This window comes from Phascolarctos cinereus, unplaced genomic scaffold, assembly GCF_003287225.1.
Source record: "Phascolarctos cinereus isolate Bilbo 61053 unplaced genomic scaffold, phaCin_HiC Scaffold_4;HRSCAF=312, whole genome shotgun sequence".
Classification (NCBI taxonomy): Eukaryota; Metazoa; Chordata; class Mammalia; order Diprotodontia; family Phascolarctidae; genus Phascolarctos; species Phascolarctos cinereus.
Genome location: NW_027555847.1, coordinates 272070888 through 272084713, shown reverse-complemented (window position 1 = coordinate 272084713; position 13826 = coordinate 272070888). Strand labels below are relative to the sequence as shown.

Genomic DNA, 13826 nt, shown 5'->3' with positions numbered 1-13826 from the left:
AGAGGCCCCTACTGTGAGCTAATGACTACCTGTGTTGAGGCATCGCCCCTTGGCCTCTGAGAAATTTACGGATTAATGTTTACCAGAGTCTAGTCAAGGACATGAGAACAGGCTTCTTTCTCTATGTGAAAAGATCCAATAATTTATAAAATCAGCAATCTGGTAAGTCAGACTCTCTTCACGCTTCTCTCTCATTCCCCTCATCCCCATTCCCCCAATGAATTACAATGGTCCAAGATCCAAAAGTATAGATCCCAAAATCTATGGAGGGTAATAGATTAATATCTCTGCTTCCCCAGTAACACTCCTCTAGAATTCCTAGGAAGTCTGGGAAATCTCACAGACACATCAGTGATTAGAACTTTTCTTTGTAAAAAGAGTAAAGATGGGAAAGTATTTTTTGTTGCTCTTCCCTGTCCCTGCTTCCCAAGTTGTTTTGATACCATACATTAAGAAGAAGAAGAAGCTTATCTCAAGACAGACTTGGGAACTTAAAACATACTACCTCTGGCTCCCTCATAGCCTCAGTCATCTGTAAAGAGCACCTGTCAATAAATCTGTAGATTTCTAAGCTTTGTGCATGAGCTCTCTTTTTTCTTTCCAGCATGAATGCTGATTTACCATAAAATCACTCATCTAGACATGCATTTACCCCTAAATGTCAGTAGAATGGGTAGGAGAATTTGATCAATTCTCCTTTTCAGTAAAAAAAAAAAAGTAGTCAAGAGGAGGTAAGTAGAACCAGAACAATTTATACAATAACAGCAATATTGTAAAGACAAACAATATTTTTTTTAAACTTTGAAAGACTTGGGAACTCCAATTAATGCAATGATCAACCACAATTCCAAAGGAGGCATGATGAAATATGCTGCCTCCTCCTGAGAGGTAATGGATTAAGAGCTCAGATTGAGATCATTTTTCCCCCTCTGGACATGGCCAATGCAGGAATCTGCTTTGCTTGACTATACTGTTTATAACAGGCGCTTTATTTTTCTTGCTTTTTCAATGGGGGGTGGGGAAGGAAAGTGGGAAGGAGAGAAGGCAGATCTTCATTTGAAAATAAAATAAAATTTAACTTGAAAAAGAAAAATGCTACAGAACCAGAAAATAGCACAAATTCCCAGACTACATCACAGTGCAGGAGAGCTGAGATATGGGTATATAATGATCAATAGTGTATTGGGCTAAAAATTCAGTGACTCCTTTTTTCTCACCTTAAATTACAACTGCATCCTTTGGGAAAATTCTTATGGCATGGGCAATCTATGAAGAGTTTTAGTACTAGCTCTAACTATTGTCCCCAGAACATGGGGTATATTGGTCATTTCTCTGTAACCTTTGTGGAATGAGTACAGTTCAGGGAAAGAATACTAAATTTCAAATCAAAGGACCTGGGTTTGAATCATAGTACATATACTACTAGTTTTTAAATTTAATTTTTAAAATTTTTTTAAAAAAAATGTTAGTTTTAGGAAAGACTTTTTCCCTCTTTCTGGGTGTCACCTTCCTCATCTATTAAACAGACTAAATGACTCCTAAGCTCCTTTCAATGCTAAATCTAAGGTTCTATAATCCTAAGGACAAACCTCATAGGAGGGAGCTGGGAAAATTTAGGAGGAAGTCCCAGGATCTCCTCTAGCTCCTTGAGGGTTTGAGATTCAAATGAGGCCAAGGATCACCACCACAGGATAAGTGCTCTACAAAGACAAATTGTTCTTGAGAAACATGTTGCTCTAGATCTCTTCAAGAGAGGCCAATGGAAAGTTGAGACTCAATTGATGATACTTCTCAAAAGAGTAAGCTCACACTTAATATACTATTTCAGGGAGTTTTCTAACTACTACTTTTTTTTTTAATGAAAAGGAGAATTGATCAAATTTCCCTAGTCATTTTACTTCCTACATCTAAGGGCAAGTATCCATCTAGGTGAGTGATTTTGTAGTAAATCAGCATCCATATCAGGAAAGCTCACCTAAATCATAAGCAATGGGATTCCCAGTCCCTCTAAACTATTCCAGGCGTCCCCATAGCCTAGCAATGGCAACTTGGGGAGGGGTTGTATTGGCCCATGGAAAATTTTTGTATCTATGCCTTTCCTGTGATATTTACTTAAACAAAAACCGGATTGTTTATAGCACTTCTCTATGTACCTATCGTTTCTTGCTGATGTGGAAAGCGTACATAGGGGATCAATTTGAAGGACACGAAATGTCCGTTATCTGTAGTATGAGGATTAGTTCTAAATAATACTTTATTTTTTCTTTTTATTTGTAGTCAAATCATATTACTTTCTAACTTATACTTTTAAAATTACAATTCCATCTTCCACCTGCTAAAGTGATTTTCCTAAAGCACAGGTCCAGCTACGTCACTCTCCACTCAGTACACTCCAGTGACTCCCAAGCACCTCCAAGATAAAATACAAAATCCTCTATTTGTTGTTCAAAGCCTTTCATAACCTCCCCCCCTAATCCTCACCTTTTCCCAGTATTTTTACATCTTACTCCTTGCTATATACTTTTCTCTATTGATATTGACCTTGCTGTCCCTTGAGTAAGACACTCTATCTCTTGGCTCATAGCATTTTCTCTGGTTGCCCCCCAAGCCTGGAATTGTTTCCCTCGACATCTCAACCTTCTGGCTTCTCTTGCTTCCTTCAAGCCCCAGCTTAAATTCTACCTTCCAAAGGCAGCCTTTCTCAATCTATCTTAATTCTAGTGCCTTCCCTTTCTTGATTATTTCCTATTTATCCTACACACAGCTTGTTTGCATACAGTTGTTTGCCTGTTGTCTTCCCCATTAGATTGTGAGTTGAGGGCAAGTTCTGTCTTTTGCCTTTCTTCCAATCCTGAGCACTTAGGATGGGGCCTGGCACATAGTAGATGCTTACTGACTGATTGACTAAATAGTTTGAAACTCAAATGCCATAAATATCTTCACGTCCAAGGAATCAGTTTTGAGTTTTGTAGCTTCTAACTTCCACAGACATTGTTTATAAATGATCAAAAATCGAAGCAATAACTGGAAGGAAAAAAGGTATGTTTAAAAGCATTTGGTTTGTACAACCAAACCTTTCAAAAATGTACTGTTAAGGAAAGAGCAAGGACAAAATTCTAACCAATATGGGGCAGCTAGGGGTGCAGTGGATAAAGCTCCAACCTTGGAGTCAGGAGGACCTGAGTTCAAATCCGGTCTCAGACACTTGAAACTTACTGTATGACCTCGGGCAAGTCACTTAACCCCAACTGCCTCATCAAAAAAAAAAAAAGCAAAAAAAATTCTAACCAATAGTGCTTCATTTATATATAAAAAAACCTTCTTCTGCGATACCAATTTTCCAGAAGTTCTGATGTTTTACAACTAACTGAAAATGGGAAGCTCAGTGAAGCTTCAGTTTCCACTGAAACACAATGATGAGAACACATCTGTCAAATGCAGTCTTGTACCAAATGGTCTGTATATAACTATTGCTCTTTGGGAATTCTAATACATCAGCTACTTTTTAATGGCACACATTTCACTGGGTTTACACATAACTAAATTAACTTGTTTTGTGTCTGTATATGTTTCAGCCAGATTATCACAAACACTTTTCATATCATTAGTTAGGATGTCATTACTGATTTTTATTGCTAAAACAAGTAGTTTCTAATTCTAGTAATTTTAAGTCATTAAGTTGATATACATCATTTAAAAATCATTCCAGGTATGTATTATACCCAATTGACTTTTCATTGGCTAAATTTATGTGTATACACATATACATGTAAATTTATGTATGTATATATATATATACATATATATATATATATATACACATATATGCAATCATTTTGGAAAAATAAAGTTTGCTGAATAAGCTGCTGCAAAATTTGCAATGTTAAAATGTTTAGATTTAAAAAATGGCCCTTATGTTTTCCTATTTTTAGAGTTCAAAAAGGACAGTTTCTTTGATAGCGAAGACAATGCTATGGTAAGTGTAAAATTAATATTTTTTTAAAAAAAATTAAATGTTTTGTGAAAAATACATTAACTATTAATAACTAGCTAAACTTGCTTAATTAAATTAACTTCAATGCATAAAGTAACAAAACCAATTGTTTAGGTTTGTCTTCTAAGTTCCCATTAGGATTCCTTTTCCAGTCTCATTTACCTTTTCTCTTAGATGGTCATAGTGCATGCACATTCTTTTCCTGTGATGCTGTATTTATTTTTTCCATTATATTGTTTCATGAGATAGGACTGTGTAGTGGATAACAAGCTACCCTTGTAGTCAGGAATACCTGAGTTCAAGTCTGGTCTTTGACACAACATATTCATTGTGTGACCAGAGGCAAGAATCTTGACCTTTCAATTTTCTACTCAACTTTCTAAGACCATGAATTACAAATAACTTGCTAACCTGCATCAGTGGAGATGTTTTTCATTTGGGAGTTTCCTAAACTGATGAAATCACAAATGCAGACCTTCCCTTCTCCCCCTACCTGACAAAATTATTAAGGTCTTTCTATATTTCTTTTTATTCTTCATACTTTTTAACTAAATTATAGCATTCTGTTATATTAAAGTACTACAATTTAAGTAAATGTTCCCTTCTTTTTAGAAATTTAGATTGCTTCTAGATTTTTGCAGTTCATACCATGCTGCTTTAAAATTTTGGCAAAGATAGCTCCTTTTTTTGTTGTTGTTTTTAATAACTTTTTCAGGATATTGTTCCAGCAAAGGGATTACTGCATAAAAGGTTAGCTAATTTTTGTAACTATTATTATGTAGGGCCAGATTGCTCTCCTAAACCAATTGGGAAATTTCCAATCTTGCCATTCATGGATGAGCGTACCTTTCCCCCCCCCCCACCCCTGTTTTTGCTGCTTTTAATTATTTTTGAAAATTTGGACCTGAGTTTGTACCTCAAAATTGTTTAAATTTATATCTCTTTAAATAATGGTGAAGTTGAGCACTTAAAAAGTGATAATAAACAATTCTTATTTCCCCTTTTGAAATTATTTGTTCATATCTTTACCCTTATCTATTGTAGACTAGGAATTTATGATTTTTACTAGCGGCTATTAAAATCACATTTTTTAATTTGTTGGTTTTCATGGATATTTTGCCAATCTATAATTTTCTTTTCCTCAGAATTTTTTTTGTTCTGCAGAAATATTTCACATTCATGTCCTACTCTGATGTCTTATTGTAGCATAGAGGTGACCCTGTATCCTTGAAGATTATACTAAGATCAAAAACTTTGGCAGATCCTATTACTTTGCAAAGACTTCAAACACGGTCCTGGCAATATCTGTTTTCTGCAGACTGGCCTAACAGAAGACAGGGAGGCTCATTACTTACTCATTACTTAGTCATGAATTCTTTTCCCATGCCAACTCATGGAAAAAATAAAAACACGAAATGGTCCTGTGTAGCCTTCTTTGAATTTTGAAGTGATGGTGGCAGAAGGATGGAAAAAAGGGTCAGAGGATACCTGGATGATAGTTACACAGTATGAGCTGTCATAGATGGGACGTAGTCTAGACCACTGGAGGAATGCCCATGGTATGGACCAGGGATAGGAAATCTGCAGCCTTGAGGCCACATGTGGTCCTTGGGTGTGGCCTTTTGACTGAGTCCAAGTTTTACAGAACAAATCCTTTTATTAAGGGGATTTGTTCTGTGAAGTTTGGATTCAGTCAAAGGGCCACACTTGAGGACCTAGAGGGCCACATCTGGCCTCAAGGCAGCAGGTTTCCCACCACTGGTGTAGACCCTCTAGAATATTGGAGTAGTCTACCATATCTATCCTTTCCTAAATTATTACTTCTATTTGCTAAATAGTAGTAATAGTAACATTCAGTAATATTTTTAAAAAATAGTAATGTTTGCTAAATAATAGTAATTAAAAATATTTTCACAATTAACATACTTGGTTTATTTCATTTTCTTCCATCATTCATATTATATATACTCTAAATATAAGATATTTGTTATATTAATACTCTAAAATTTCAACAAACTCATTGTATCCATTAATTTTTTTACCTGAGGATTAAGGTAGATACTTTTTATTGTGTTGAGAAAAAAAAAATCACCTGTGTTTACTCCTCAACGTGTACTTATTCTAGAGGTGACTCTGGGTTCTCTAAGTCTATGACATTAAAACGCAATCTCTAGCAGGTTCTTTCCTAACAAGCTTTGAGAATTGTTCCAGTAACAGACCAAATCTGTTTTCTGAGGATAAGCAGAGATGAAGAAGCAGAGATTTATTATCATTATGGCTGGGCCTTCTGGTGACAAACTCTTTGGTAATGGCAACCCCTAAAACAAATAAACAAAAATGTACATATATATACACACATACATGTATCGGTGTATATAAATACACACCGATACATATATGTGTATATATACATGTGTGTTATATGTGCGTGTATGTGCATATGCACATATGTGTATACGTGTATGTATATATACATATATACATACACATATATGTATATATGTGTATGTATGTATGTGTGTGTGTATATATGTATGTATATATGTATGTATGTATGTATGTATGTATGTATGTATGTATGTATGTATATGAATGGTTCCATTCTACTTCTGGAGTAAAGATGGCATAGTGACGGGAAAGATGGCACAGGGTACTAGGAATCACATCATTTTTAGATAGTCTACAAATTTTATCTTAACTATTACTACTCTAAATGTAAGGTCTTTGTCTAATCATCCAAAGCAAGTGTCCATATGGGTGGAGAAGTCTCATCATACCAATCGTAATATTCTTGCTATGAATATAATAAGAAGAAAGAAGGCAGTTGTAGTTAAATAGAACACCGGCTACATATTCCTTAGAGAGGCAAAGAGAAGAGTTGGGAAAGTTGGTTTTATTTTATGACCAAAGGCAACAAGAAATTTTCATAGGACATTTCATTATCTTATATTTCATTGCTCACAAACAATTATTTGCAAAAAACAAATCATGAAAATAATAAAGCTTACTTATACCAGTGGTTACAGAGAATGAAAAAGTAGAGAAAGAAAGGTACTCTAAATAAATCAAAATACGCTCTAATACTCAATGCCTTTAATGCAAAGGTGGAAAGAGGTGAGGATGGTGAGAAATATATCAAAAACTGTGGGGCAGAAAGAAGAAATGAAAGTGTCAAGGACTTATAGACCATGGAAGCCTCATGCTTTTATATGATGAATAGTTTCTTTGAGGAAAAAACATTGATAGGAGCTGGACGTGGTCAGCACCAAATAACATTACAAAATGAAGTTAATTCTATTTTGACATCTAGAAAAGGACATTCTTGATATTGGATTCATCTCTGAATCAGATGTTTGTGAACAGTCAGATCACTGACTTGTTTGAGAAACAATCAAAATTAGTAAAAAGAAGAAAGAAGAATGAGAAAAAAGATATAGCATGCAAATGAAAGAATTCATGACACTTATAATAATAATTTTATATGGAAAATTAATTACCAGTTACTATAAGGAACCAAAAAAGCCTAAAAAGCTGACCTTAGTCAGCACACTCATGACTTACCTGCCGAGCACAGAGAAATGGTGGCCAAAATGGTCACTGTTGAGAATATAAATTCTTTAGTAGAATGTTACAAAGTATGATGTACAATTATAAGAACATTTATCTCGTAAAGCAGAAAGAAGGAATATGGGTAAAACAGGATTAAATAAAGCTTGAGAAGAGATCCAATAGTCACCCCAAAGGCTTTTAAGGAAGAAATGAAAGGAGAACAATAAACAGAAGAAAAATGAAAAATATCTACAAAATTTTATGACAAATTATATTTGCCTTAAAGAATAATTGAGTCACCACATTTGGACTCTAACATCAGAGTCCTGGACTGCTATACAGGAAATAGAAAAACTACTGGAGAGAAGAAATATAGTGAAAGCAGCCAGAGGAAACCTATGCTGAAGGTGAGAAAGTTGTGACAGTATCGAGGGAGGAACTGGTTCACAAGACAAGAAAGGAATGTATCAAAGACATAAATACATCTTGAAACTTTTCAGTAATAAAAAAGGTAACCTGGGAAATTCAACAACTATTGACCTCTATTCCTACTTCCTCATCTATATTAAAACTCTTTAAGAATCATCTACACATGGATAAAGGGAATCCTCACTGAAGGTATTAGAAGGCAGATTTTTCAAGTGATATTCTGAAATAGATGACATCTTTACCATCTTTCAATTGAGTGAAAAACATACAGAACACAAGATCTCACTGTGCTGATCTAAGGTGAATATGAAAAAGCTTTTGATTCAGTAGAACAAAATACCACCTTAGAAGGTTTTGTCCAATAAGGGGTCTTTAATTCATATATCAAAATTGTTCAAGTTTCCTTGAAAGATAGAACAACAGAAATAATTTTCTTAAAATGATTATCAGATCATTTAATTCAATTAAGACATAAAACAGGGAGGTATAATCTCATCAAAAAGTATTCAACCCTGTAATGAAAGAAATCCAGTATAGATCTATTGAAGAAGGATTTCCTGTAGAGGTGAAGGTCCTCCATCCATTGTATTAGTTGCATGAAACCCTGGAACAAAAGTTTATTGGAAAAGATCCAAAACTATTCAGAGTTTGACCAAATGGATGAAGAATGTCTACTTCCCAAGTTATGATAAACAGTAATATGGGCAACCTAAGAGCTCTATATGTAAATCTTGGCCAGATTGTACAAATAAACAATAAGTTGAACCTAGAATTAAACAGGTGAAAAAGATCAGTCTGGACTGCCTTCAGGAAATCTCAAAGCTCTTTTTAATGACTCAAAGTTTTTCTTAGAAAGTAAGATCGAAGGGGCAGCTAGGTGGCGCAGTAGATAGAGCACCAGCCCTGAAGTCAGGAGAACCTGAGTTCAAATCTAACCTCAGACCAAACACTTGACACTTACTAGCTGTGTGACCCTGGGCAAGTCACTTAACCCCAATTGCCTGAAAAGAAAAAAAAACTGCAAAAAAAAAAAGGAAATTAAGATCCACCTCAGTACCAATAATCTTCAAGTGTTTTTTTTTTTTAATAGCTGTGAGGCATGGAACACAATAGTCTCCAAAGAACTGAAAATTAATATTACATAGAGGGCAATAGAAAAGGCACATGGTGGGTGTGAGCATGTTGTAACATGTGTACTTGTAACAAGTTACATGTTAACATTATAACATCTAACAATGAGGTAATCTGAAGAACTGAAATAAAATTTGGTTTCAGGGAAATGTATGCTAGAAAGAGTAAAGCTAATCATGTGATGAGAGGAAAGGATGACAAACAGCCCAAGTGCTCCACTATTAGAATTTTGGTGTTGGGTGAAGACAAGGAAAACTTCCAGAAAATTGGACAAACATGGACAAGAGTTGTACATGATGGTTAGGTAAGGATGGATTGGAAGCTGTATCACAGGGGGAAACATCCAGATCTACAGGATCATAATCCATTTGGGAAGGTTTCAGTGTTGTGTGTCAAGCTTGATCCAGAGGTTTAGATTCAGGACTGGAATGAAATGAAACTCTTGTGGACTATCTCACAGTTGACAAGAGGAGGTTTACTCAGCAAGAGCATAATAGGTATATTCAGAAAGGCTATTATGTTGATTCAGTTGTCTGCCTCCTCATCTGTTATGGTGTCAGGCCTGAGGAGTGAGTGTCTCCTCTTAAACTGCCTTTTGTACATAAGCCACCAGGAAGCTACATCAATGGTGTAAGCCTTAGTTTCCAGGACCAATTAAGTCTGAAGAAGAGTTTCATTATCTTTTAGGGAGAAAACTAGCCTCCTCTGCATGGGGGTAGTTGTTGATTGTATGGCATTAAATATTCTGAATGAATTCTAGGTTTTAATCAAAGTTTGTTTTTTTGCATCTGTTGATTTGAGTGTATACGTTATTTTTTGTTTTTATGTTTAATCACACTGATAATTTTTTTAATATAGAATCAGCTTTGCAGGACTTGTGTAAACCCTTCATGATCATGATGAATAATTGTCTTATATATGCTGATATACATTAAAGTGATAAATTAGGCCACTTACTGTAGCAACTGAAAAGATGTACCTCTGGGTCCAAGATATTTAAAAATGAGAAAAAATGAGACTTGGTCAGTTTCTACTACTAATTTCAATTCCATCATTTGGTGGCACGTGCCTCTTCAAATAATTAATTATATGGTAACCCAGCATTTTCACTACAGAAGGGAAGAGGAAACCTCCATTCAAGACTTATTTGTCCAAAGAAATTTTATCAAATAACCTATAGTTCTTCATAGCTGAACTGGAGATGGATGTGGGATGTTGTTAGGCTCCGAATCTGTTTATATTTACAGGATGGGCTATCAATTCCCCAGATTGCAGAGGCATTGTTACAGCTCCTTTAAAGGTGGCTTCCTACATTTTCCCTTTTTGTAGGAAAAATCCTACGATGGTGTTCATGAAGCAGTGTTCCCTCCTTTTTAGGGATCCCAGGAAAATGATTGGGGAGAAACAAGATGTTATTTGTTACTTTCACACCTACAGCTATTATTTCAGTCTTTTAAATGTAGTAATTCATTGAGAGTTGTGAAGTTGAATTATTTTTCATTTAACTCAAGGTTAGTTAACAAGGAGGGATGTGAAGGATCCAATTTATGGCAAGTCTTATGGGGCAATTTGGATCAAAATAGACACCTACCTATACATTTATTATGAGAAAAAATAGAGGCAACATTCTTGACTGAGTTAGTGGGTAATAGCAAAAAATATCAAGAAGAAATGAATACTTTATGGATACTATCAATTGATATGGCTCGAATTTCCCCAGGGAATTGTGTCTTTTAAATTGATTGACTAGTTACAAAAGAATAACATTGGATTGTTCTTTCAGAAAAAGGATCAAAAACCTGATGGAGGAATTTTGACTTTATCCTATTGGATTCTATACAGGAATGCTAACTCAGATGCTATAGGGAAAAGAAAATAATCTTCCAATACACAAAGATCTTAACGGGGGATAAATGCATTAGTTATTAATATCTATCTATATGAATATGTGTAGGTGTATATATATTCTATATTAAGAGATATTAGTTAATTTAGATTCCCTAGAAGGAAGGGGCAATGCAGTTGTAAAATTCTAAGAAGTAAAGCTATTCAATGAGGTATTTCTCTGATAAAATTTCTTAAAACACTTCTGCAAAATTTCTAATTTCTCATGGATTGTGAACTGTTCATGCCTGTCATAAACCTCTCCATTTTCTTTTGGTCATCTTTAGCTTCAGTTATTTAGACACTGTGTTGGTCCATGCCTCTCTGTCATATAATATCACCGGCAATTAATTAATTAATTAATTAATCAGTATTAAGTACTTACTATGTGCTCAAATGTGTGCTAGGGCTATGAAAACAAAAACTAGACAATACTGCCTTCAACAAGAATGCAGTTTTCTGGGGAGTGATGCAACATGTTCACAGATAAGTAAATACATGGCACTAATAACTAAGTGATTTTAGGGAGGACATTAACAACTAGCAGAATCTGGAAAGGTCTCTTAAAGGAATTGTTACTTGAGTTGATCTTTGAAGTGAGATGTGAGTCTGAGAGGTAGAGGTTAGAATGGAGGACAAACAAGGTATAGAATTAACCTTTATGAAGGCATGAGCATGTGAGATGGAATACTGGTTCAGCACTTTGACAGACAGAGAAAAGAGTCTTCCTTTTGCTCAGGGATGGCTGCTTTGGGAAGGGAACAGGAAGTTTTTCAGAGGTTTGCATTCCTACTAGTGTGGGATGATAAGGCAAAAGGCTACAGCTCACTACATTTGGAAGGTCAAGATCCTTGGGTCCTTTGTCTGAGCCTATCTGGGGTTTGCCTCCAAAACTTGGGTACTTAGGAAAGCAGAAGACAAAGTAGTGGCAAAGGTGTCTAAGAAAGGGTAGCAGCAACCCCGTTCTCACCAACTTAATTGGATACGGAGATGACAGAAGATAGATGGAGATGATAAAGGGGGAAGGGGCAGTGTACCAGGTTTAGGTTAGAACTAATTTCTAGCCTGCAAGAATACTGGACTGTGTGAGAGAAGCCATGGTTTCAGTTTTTCTTGGTCTTCAGGTGGTTCTCTTTGCTGTAATACACCAGGCCAACTTACACCCTGCTGGCAAAGTGATTTTCCAGAAGTGCAGATCTGACCATGTCACTTACCTACTTAAATTCCAGTGGTTCCTATTGTCTCTAAAATCAAATACAAACTCCTCTGTTTATCTTTTACAAACTTGCTCTATCCTTTCTTCTAGTTTCATTGGAAATTGTTCCTTCCATTCTCTGTGATTCTGCTAAACTGACACTCTCTTTGTTTCTCATACCTGACATTTGTCCTATCTTCAAGCCTTTGCACAGGCCATCTCCTATTCTTGGGATCCACTCCTTTCATACTCCTACTTCATAAAATTCTTCTCTTCTTTCAAGATACAGTTCAAGCATCACCTTCTATATGAAGCCTTTTCTGGCCCTCCAGACTGCTAGTGTCTCCCTGCTAGTACCTTCAGTTAACTTTGTATTTATTTGAATTCATTCTGTGTATATTTATATACGACTTTGTTTTCTCCCCCATTAGAAGTAAGCTTTCTTACAAGTAGGCACTGCTTCATTCTTTGCATTTACATCACCAACATCAAGCACAGTGCCTCACTCCTTAAAATTTCCTATTTGCATTTCTTTTCTTGCTTGTTACCTCAAGATTCTTGGTAGGATGAGGACAGGTTTGAGAGGTATTTAATAATTGGTGAAGGAATTAAGGAAGAGTTAATTCCTCTGGCTTTCTTAATTTTTCCAAAAATTTTGCAATATACATCTGACTTAGAATTAACATAAAATACTGAATAATTCAAATAGCAGTTTGTTGTGTTAGAAGAAATAGAAATCTTATGTACTCTGGAAGGATTTTTCTTTACTTGCTGCTTCTCTGGATCTTTCCATTGGCCCTGAAAAATTCAGAAGTGGCTAAAAGTAATTCTAAGATCCTCTACCAGAAATAAGTTTACCTCTAATATCTCTGTAAGAGAGAAGACAAAGGAAGTGCAATAGTCCTAAGTTTGCAAAAGACCACTCTTTGTCAAGTAGTTGCATGACAAGACAAGAGGTACTATTTGCTTTGTTCACTTTCTTTTTTATTTTTCATTAACACATCCTGGAAACAGACAGTAGTAGTTAGAATGACCAGGGACTTTATAGATAGAAACAGACACCATGATCAGCATCAGTCAGAAGCAAATGAGGGATGCTGGGTACCATGACTCCCTTTCCAGATTTCCCTTTTAGTTCACGATTATGAGATGAGAAATTAATATGACTTCTCCATTCCTTTTCAGGAGCTGCAAGTATATGTAGCTGAGATATTACTTTAAAAACCTATCGATCTGGGAAGGAAATATTAGAAGGATTGGTAAAAGGAGTTGGTGGTATCCTTTTCTGCCCACAAGTGTTTGGTGTATGTAAGTTTATTCTATATACAATAAACTATTAAGTATCTGCATCTTTCAGTCATTTTTGGAAAGTGACTTGAGAGGCCCAAAGGATGGAGGCTCTAGGCAGGTTTCATATTTTAATATTTTGATCAGTATTCCATTTCATTTCCTATACTAAATTGAGCCCAGAAGCCTCAGGAAAAGGCTGTGCAAGTAAGGTCCCACGCTGAGGGTGAGGAAATCTGCCAACATTCTTAGCCTATGAAATAGTCTTAGGTGTTTGTGGGCTTTGAACACCACCCAATGATAGGCTCAGATACTTCAATCTGAGCTACTTTAAACTCCCTTGGATGGATAATTAAC

General features: G+C 35.5%; 1 protein-coding gene and 1 long non-coding RNA gene across 10 annotated transcripts in view; one reads left to right on the top strand and one right to left on the bottom strand.

Annotated features, from left to right (window-relative positions):
- Window positions 1-13826, bottom strand: part of PAM (peptidylglycine alpha-amidating monooxygenase) — a 383297-nt gene that overhangs the window by 72019 nt on the left and 297452 nt on the right. The gene's annotated exons all lie outside the window — the stretch shown is intronic.
- On the top strand, window positions 54-13531 carry LOC110199221 (uncharacterized). The gene is made up of 3 exons (XR_002321949.2): window positions 54-162; window positions 3933-3976; window positions 13368-13531. It is a non-coding gene; the product is annotated as an uncharacterized LOC110199221 (long non-coding RNA).